The sequence below is a fragment of the Choloepus didactylus genome, chromosome 7, assembly GCF_015220235.1.
Source record: "Choloepus didactylus isolate mChoDid1 chromosome 7, mChoDid1.pri, whole genome shotgun sequence".
Taxonomy (NCBI): Eukaryota; Metazoa; Chordata; class Mammalia; order Pilosa; family Megalonychidae; genus Choloepus; species Choloepus didactylus.
In genome coordinates, this window is record NC_051313.1 from 43355355 (window position 1) to 43364700 (window position 9346).

General features: G+C 39.1%; 1 pseudogene; it reads left to right on the plus strand.

Moving 5' to 3' along the window:
• The first annotated feature begins 1769 nt into the window (after positions 1–1769).
• On the plus strand, positions 1770–6272 carry LOC119540432 (annotated as a pseudogene).
• Positions 6273–9346: the final 3074 nt, after the last annotated feature.

Genomic DNA, 9346 nt, shown 5'->3' on the forward strand with positions numbered 1-9346 from the left:
TTCCACAACAATTTCTTGCAGCTTCTAACACCAACTACAAATTCAGGCATACTTTGTTTTATTGTGCTTTGCTTTATTGCACTTCATAGATATTGCATTTTTTACAAACTGAAGTTTTGTGGCAACCCTGCGTCAAGCAAGTCTATTGGCGCCATTTTTTCCAGCAGCATGTGCTTGGTTCATGTCTCTGTGTCACACTTGGTAATTCTCCCAATATTTCAAGCTTTTTCATTATTATTATATCTGTTATGGTGATCTGTAATCTGTGATCTTTGATGTTACTGTTGTAATCATTTTCAGGTACCAGAAACTGCGCCAAAGATGGAAAACTTAATCAAGAAATATCGTGTGTGTTCTGCCTGCTCCACCCACCAGCCATCCCCCCTTCTCTCTCATTCTCCAGCCCCTCTAGTCCCTGAGACACAAGAATATTGAAATTAGGCCAATTAATAACCCTACAATGGCCTCTAAGTGTTCAAGTGAAAGGAAGAGTCCCACATCTCTCACTTTAAATCAAAAGCTAGAAATGATTACACTTAGTGAGGAAGGCATATTGAAAGATGAGGTAGCCAAAAGCTAGGCCTCTTGCACCAAATGGTCAGCCAAGTTGTGAATGCAAAGGAAAAGTTTTTGAAGGAAATTGAAAGTGCTACTCCAGTGAACACACAAATAATAGGAAGGTGAAACAGCCTCATTGCTGATATGGAGAAAGATTTAGTGGTCAGGATAGAAGAACAAACCAGCCATGACATTCCCTTAAACAGAGCAAGGTCCTAACTTTCTTCAATTCTGTGAAGGCTGACAGATGTGAGGAGGTTGCCAAAGAAAAGTTTGAATGTAGCAAATGTTGGTCCATGTGGTTTAAGGAAAGAAGCCATCTCCATAACATAAAAGTGCAAGATGAAGCAGCAAATGCTGATGTAGAAGCTGTAGCACATTATCCAGAAGACCTAGCTAAGATAACTGAAGAAGATGGCTATACTAAACAGCAGATTTTCAATGTAAGTGAAACAGCCTTTACTGGAAGAAGATGCTATCAAGGACTTTCATAGCTAGAGAGAAGTCAATGCCTGGCTTCAAAGCTTCAAAGGACAGGCTGACTTTCTTGTTAGGGGTTAATGCAGCTGGTCACTTTAAGTTGAAGTCAATGCCCATTTACCATTCTGAAAATTCTAGGACCCTTAAGAATTATGTTAACTCTACTCTGCCTGGGCTGTGTGAATAGAACAACAAAGACCAGATGACAGCACATCTGTTCACAACATGGTTTACTGAATATTTGAAGCCCACTGTTGAGAACTTTGGCTCAGAAAAATAGATTCCTTTCAAAATATTACTGCTCATTGACAATGCACCTGGTCACCCAAGAGCTCTGATGGAGATGTACAATGAGATTAATGTTGTTTTCAAGCCTGTTAACACAGCATCCATTCTGCAGCCCATGGATCAAGGAGTAATTTCAACTTTTAAGTCATATTATTTAAGAAATACATTTCATAAGGATATAGCTACCATGAATAGTGATTCCTCTGATGGATCTGGGCAAAGTAAATTGAAAACCTCCTGGACAGGATTCACCATTCTAGACACCATTAAGAAAAATTCGGGGGAGATACTCCATGGCATGCACTTTCTGCCAGGTTTCAGCTGTGCTGCAGGCACTGGGAACTGTCTGGCTACAGAGAAACAGCCTGGGGCTGGAAACTGGGCAGTAGCTGGGCATACAGCAGCTTTGATAGGAGTGACCTGGACATTATCTTCTTCAAGTAATGCCCACCAAAAATGGAAGTTGTTCAGTTGCTCACCAAGCAAAACAAAAACACAAATCACATAGAGTTTCTATTGGAAGAATTAACAGCTCAGAACAGGAAAGGACAGGACTTCAAGAGAAATTTTAGAAGGACATGATGCTAAAGTGTCTTTCTTGATTCATAGTATGTTCCTGGAACTATTTGGTCAAATAGAGAATTTGAAAACTTTATATTGAAAATTCAGAATTGCACAGAGAATTGATACTCTTAATGAATGGTTAGCTGCTGAGAGACAAGTGACTGATGGGACAGAACTGAGCAAGGGCCAACTCAAAACAAAAGCCACTCATAGTTAGCTTTCTCAGAAATTACATACAAAAAGACTACGTACAGAAAGACTACATACAAAGCTGCTATTACCAAGACTGTTCCCAGCTTTAAGACTACAACATCAAGGGCCATCTTCCAGCTTGTGAAGGAGTATATTGGTCACATGATGGAATCCCAGATGTAAATGTTGCCAGGACACAGCTAGTGGTGCTGGGAACTGCATCTGCTGATCTCACAGCTTTGCTATGGAGTATAGAAACAGGAAAGTGCCTTGTCAAATATATAGGTCATGGAGAACTTAAGATGGCAGCTAGGTGAGACAGGGCAAAAAAACACCTCCATGAAAAATACTAGATAAAAGCCAGAAAGTGACCCAGATCACCAGTTCCAGTGATGCACCAGCCAGACAAGTTCTGCTAAATCCACAGGGACTTTGCATTTGGTGAAACTGGGAGTCTGCATTCTGAAACCAGCGAGTGAGTCAGCTGAAAGTCTGGCAGCTGCGCTGTGGTGTGGGGAAACCATGGGTTGGCATTTGGAGATGAACTAGCTCTTTAAAAAAAAAAAACAACCGGGGAGTGGCTGCAGTTACGACGGTGAGAACCACGCAGTGAAGCACGGCAGGAGCGGGCTGTGCCAACCTCTAGGCATCTGGCATGGAGGATAGTCTGCTGCTGATTGTCTCAGTGCCAGGGGAGCAGAGGGGAGCCAAAATGAGAAAGAAACCGCGCCCCTTGCAGACATCTTCCCGGCAGGCTGGGAACGCTCCTTCCTGGGGCCAGAGCTATAGCCCAGAGCCATGCCAAGAAACCCAGTCCGACAGGGAGTGTTTCCCACAGCACTGCACACACACCACAATATTGGCCATGGACAGTGGCCTTTAGTGCACTCACAGCTAATTGTCCTGGAACTGGGAAGGTGGAGCTGTGTGAAAAAGGGGAAATTAACACACCTCATTCAGCCATCTTTACAGCAGGCTGGGAATGCCCCTGCATGGCCCAGAGGCCCAGGGCTTCCCTGGAGGGCCGGCACACATTTGTGATGTGGCACAGCCTTCCCTCAGCAGAGGTCCTGGAAGAGCACGGCTGAGAAGTGGGACCTGCTTGGAAATCCCAGGGACCCTACACCAATACCAAGGACTTGTGGGTCAGTGGCAGAGACAATCTGTGGCAAGACTGAAATGAAGGTTTAGACTATTGCAACAGCCTTAAATCTCCAGGAACACCTGGGAGGTTTGATTATTAAAGCTGCCCTGTCTCCCTAACCACCCAGACACACACCTCACATTCAGAGTGGACAGCACCAACAAAACACCCAAACTTAGTGCACCAATTGAACACCACAAGAATCAGATCCCCACACACCACAAAGACAAAGTTGGGGAGAACTGACTTGAGGGGAATAGGTGACTCGCGGATGCCATCTGCTGGCTAGTAGAGAAAGTGTATGCCACCAAGCTGTAGATCCGGCAAATTAGAGAGTGATATTTTTTATATCCAGAAAGAACCCTATCAAGTAAAGCTAATGCCAAGAGGCCAAAAACAACAGAAAATTTAAAGCATATGATAAAACCAGACGATATGAAGAAGCCAAACCCAAATACCCAAATCAAAAGATCAGAAGAGACACAGTACTTGGCACAATTAATCAAAGAACTAAAGTCAAACAATGAAAGCATGGCACAAGATATAAAGAACATGAAGAAGAGCATGGCACAGGATGTAAAGGACATAAAGAAGACCCTAGAAGAGCATAAAGAAGAAATTGCAATAGTAAATAAAAATTAGAAGATCTTATGGAAATAAAAGAAACTGTTGGCCAAATTAAAAAGACTCTGGATACTCATAATACAAGATTAGAGGAAGTTGAACAATGACTCAGCATCCTAAAGGACCACAGGATGGAAAATGAAAGAACACAAGAAAGAATGGGGAAAAAATAAAAAAAATTGAAATGGATCTCAGGGATATGATAGATAAAATAAAATGTCCAAATATAAGAATCATTGGTGTCCCAGAAGGGGAGAGAAGGGTAAAGGTCTAGAAAGAGTATTCAAAGAAATTGTTGGGGAAAACTTCCCAAACCTTCTACACAATATAAATACACAAAGCATAAATGCCCAGTGAACTCCAAATAGAATAAATCCAAATAAACCCACTGCAAGATATATTCTGATCAGACTGTCAATACTGAAGAGAAGGAGCAAGTTCTGAAAGCAGCAAGAGAAAAGCAATTCACCACATACAAAGGAAACAACATAAGACTAAGTTGTGACTACTCAGCGGCCACCATGGAGGCAAGAAGGCAGTGGCATGACATATTTAAAATTCTGAGAGAGAAAAATTTCCAACCAAGAATACTTTATCTGGCAAAACTCTCCTTCAAATTTGAGGGAGAGCTTAAATTTTTCACAGACAAACAAATGCTCAGAGATTTTGCTAATAAAAGACCTGCCCTACTTCAGATACTAAAGGGAGCCCTACTGACAGAGAAACAGAGAAAGGAGAGATAGATAGAGAGAAATTTAACAGGCATATATATAGAACATTACAATCCAAATCACCAGGACACACATTCTTCTCTAGTGATCATGGATCTTTCTCCAGAACAGACCATATGCTGGGGCATAAAACAAGCCTCAATAAATTAAAGAAGAAAAAATTGAATATATTCAAAACACATTCTCTGACCACAATGGAATACAAATAGAAGTCAATAACCATCAGAGACTTAGAAAATTCACAAACACCTGGAGGGTAAAAGTGAGGGGGAGATGAAAACATTCCTGATAATCAAAAGCTGAGGGACTTCATCACCAGTGGATCAGTCCATAAGAAATGTTAAAGGGAATTGAGTAGGCTGAAAGAAAGGGACACTAAACAATTGACTGAAACCACATGAAGAAATAAAGATTTCCAGTAAAGATCACATGGTAAATATAAATACCAATACTACTTTATTTTTGATTTGTAGCTCCACTATTTACTTCCTACAGGATCTAAAATACATAAACTGTAATGATAAATCAGTGGTTTTGGACTCAACGTAAAACATGCAATTTTTGACAAGAACTACATAAAGGTGGGGGAATGGAGGAATATAGGAACGTAGTTTACATGTCCTATTGAAGTTAAGTTGGTATCAAAGAAAAATGAGACTGTTATAGATTTAAGAGGTTAACTTTAAGCCCCATGGTAAACACAAAGAAAGCATCAGAGAATATGACCATAGAGACGAAAAGTGGAGTACGGGTTATGAGAAGTGGGGGAAGGGGCAATGGGGAGTTAAGAAATGAGTGTATGGTTTCTGTTTGGGGTGAAGGGAAATTTCTAGTAATGGATGGTGAGAAGGTGACAGCACTGCAACATTCTAAATGTGATTAATCCCATTAATGGAATGCTAGGGAGAGGTTGGAATGGGAAGATTTAGGCTGTATATATGTTTCTACAATTGGAAAAAAAAAAAAAAAGACAGTCTAAATAGATAATGACAATTAAATGCCAAGGATGATCCTGAATGGGATCTGAAGATGGAGGAGAGGAGGCTCAAAGGGACACAGTTGGGACATAAGGAAAAAAAAAAGGAAATATAAAATCTAAGCTTTGTATCAGTGTTGAATTTCTTGAGCTTCTTAGCTGCACTTAATGGGATTGCGTAAAAGAATGTTCTTATTCATGGGAAACGTATATGTGAATTATATTGTTTGTTCAAGGATGTGTGCAGCTTGCTCTCATATGTTCAGAAGACAGATCAATAGATGATGGATGATAGGGAGGGAGGGAAAGAAAGAAATGGTGGCATGACAGGATGTTAAAGTCGGTAGATTGGGTATCGGGGGAGGGCGGTTGGGGTATGCTGGAGTTCTGTGTATGGGGTTTGTATAGTTTTTGCAACTGTTCCTGTAAGTTTGAATTTATTTCAAAATAAAATTATATATATAGAGAGAGTCATGTGGGGTCAGTAAATTCTATAAAATTTCATCCATCAGAGCAGTTGGCTTTCACTGCTTCTGGAGACCAGACTGCTTATATTTGGAGATATATGCAACAAATACCTGGAGAAGATGAAGTAGAGTTTTCTGGTAAAGATGAATCTGATGTAGACAGAGATGTTTCCAGCAATTGTCCTACCATTTAAGTTTCCCTGAGATCTCTTAAAAGCCACCAAGGAGTGTTCGTAGTGGCTGATTGAAAATTTCCCATCTCTTATGAAAGACATAAAATTACAGATCCAAGAAGCGGAGCATACCCCAAACAGAATAGATCGGAATAGGCTGAAAATAAGACATTTAATAATCAGATTATCAAACATCAAAAATAAAGAGAGAATCCTGAAAGCAGCAAAAGAAAAGTGATCCATCACATACAAAGGAAGCTTGATAACACTATTGAGGATTTTTCAATAGAAACCATGGAAGCAAGAAGGAAAGGGGGTGATTTATTTAAGATACTGAATGAGAAAAACCACCAACCAAAATCCTATATCCGGCAAAACTGTTCTTCAAATATTAGGGAGAGCTTAAAATATTCTCTGACAAACAGACAATGACAGAGTTTGTGAACAAGATACCTGCTCTACAGGAAACACTAAAGGAAGCACTGCAGACAGAAAGGAAAAGATAGGAGTGAAAGGTTTGGAAAACAATTTTGGGAGATAGCACAACAACGTAAATACAATGAACAAAGATGACTGTGAGTATGGTTGAAAGAGAAAGGTTAGGACCATGTGGGACACCAGAACAAATGATGAAAGCTAAAGACTGGGACTGTATAACTCAGGGAAACCTAGGGTGTTCAATGATTGTAAGAAAAGGAACAAATATATTTTTACATGAGGTAGAACAAATGAATATCAACATTGCAAGGTGTTAAAAATAGGGTGGGATTGTGAGGGGGGATACAATCAATGCAAACTAGAGACTATAATTAACAGAAACATTGTATTATGCTTCCTTTAATATAACAAAGGCAATATACCAAAGCTAAATGCATATGAGGGGTGGGGAATAGGGGAAGGGTATGGGACTCCTGACATTGATGATGTTGTCTGACTCTTTATTCTACTTTAGGTTAATGCTATCTTTCCTTTTGTTGCTTTCTAGCTGCCATGTTTGTTTGTTTTTTTTCTCTCTCTCTCTTTTTCTTTTGTCTCTCTGCCTTCTTTGACTCTTCCTCCTTCTTTGTGGAAGAAATGGAGAAGTCCTTATATAGATAGTGGCAATAGTGCTGAAATCATAAATACATGACTATACAGGGAAACAATGATTGTTTACTTAGGATGGAATGTATGGTGTGTGAACAAAACCATCTTTAAAAAAATGGGTTGATGAAGAAACCTTGAGGGCACTATATTGAGTGAAATAAGACAGACACGTAAAGACACATATTGCAGGGTCTCACTGATATGAAATATGTAAACTCATAGACATGAAATATAAGTTACCAGGATATAGAATGAAGCTGAAGAATGGGGAGTAGTGGCTTATTATGAGCAGAATGTTCAAATAGGGTGAGCTTAAACGTTTGGAAATGGACAGAGGTGATGGTAGCATGTTGTGAGAATAACTAACACTGCTGAAAGGTGTGTGAAGGTGGTGTAAAGTGTAAGCTCAGAGTCACATATGTCACCAGAAGGAAAGCTGGAGGTTAAAAGATGGGAATATATAAAACAGTGAATCTTGTGGTGGACAATGTTCATGATTAACTGTACAAATATTAGAAATCTCTCTCACAAGCTAGAACAAATGTATGACACAGTAACTAGAAGTTAATAATAGAGGGGCATATAGGAAAAAAATATATACCTATTGCAAACTACATACTACGGTTAGTAGTATTTTAGCATTCTTTCATCAACAGTAACAAATGTACTATACCAAAACTATGAATCAATAATGGAGGGTGGGTGATTAGGTGTATAGAGGATTTGAGTTTCCTTTTTTTTTTTTTTTTATTTCTTTCCTGGAGTAATGAAAATGTTCTAAAAATTGAAAGAAAATTAATTGTAGTGATGGAGCACAGCTGTATGATGGTACCATGGGCAATTGATTGCTCATTTTGGATCTTTGGAGAGTTTTATGGTATGTGAACAATCTCAACTAAAAAAAAAAAAATAACCTGGATCATCAAAGTTAAAAAAAAATAGAATAGTTGTCCCAGAAGGAAAAGAGAAGGGAAAGGGGGCAGAAGCAATAATAGAGGAAATAATCAATGAAAATTTCCCATCTCTTACGAAAGACATAAAATTACAGATCCAAGAAGTACAGCATACCCCAAACAGAATAGATCTGAATAGGCCTACTCCAAGACACTTAATAATCAGATTATCAGACATCAAAGATAAAGAGAGAATCCTGAAAGCAGCAAGAGAAAAGTGATCCATCACATACAAAGGAAGCTTGATAAAAATATGTGTGGATTTCTCAATAGAAACCATGGAGACAAGAAGGAAGTGGGGTGATATATTTAAGATACTAAAAGAGAAAAACCACCAGCCAAGAATCCTATATCCAGCAAAGCTGTCCTTCAAATATGATGGAGAGCTTAAAATATTCTCTAACAAACAGCCAATGACAGAGTTTATGAACAAGATACCTGCTCTACAGGAAACACTAAAGGAGGCACTGCAGACAGAAAAGAAAAAGGAGTGAGAGGTTTGGAAAACAATTCTGGGAGATAGTAGCACAGCAATGTTAAGTACACTGAACAAAGATGACTATGAGTGTGGTTGAAAGAGGAAGGTTGGGATCATGTGGGACACCAGAACAGAAGACGAAGGATAAAGACTGGGACTGTGTAACTCAGGGAAACCTAGGGTGCTCAATGATTGTAATAAAAGGTATAAATATGTTTTTACATGAGGTAGAACAAATGAATGTCAACATTGCAAGGTGTTAAAAATAGGGTGGGATTTGGGGGAAAATACAATCAATGTAAACTACAGACTATAATTTATGGAAAAATTGTATTATGCTTCCTTTAATATAACAAAGGCAATATACCAAAGCTAAATGCATATGGGGGCTGGGAAGGGTATGGGACTCCTGGCAATGGTGATGTTGTCTGACTCTTTATTCTACTTTAGGTTAATGCTCTTTCCTTTTGCTGCTTTCTAGCTGTCAAGTTTTGGGTTTTTGTTTTGTTTTGTTTTCTCTATTTCTTTCTCTTTTTCTTTTGTCTCTCTGCCTTCTTTGACTCTTCCTCCTTTGTGGAAGAAATGGAGATGTCCTTATATAGATAGTGGTGATGGTGCTGAATACATAAATA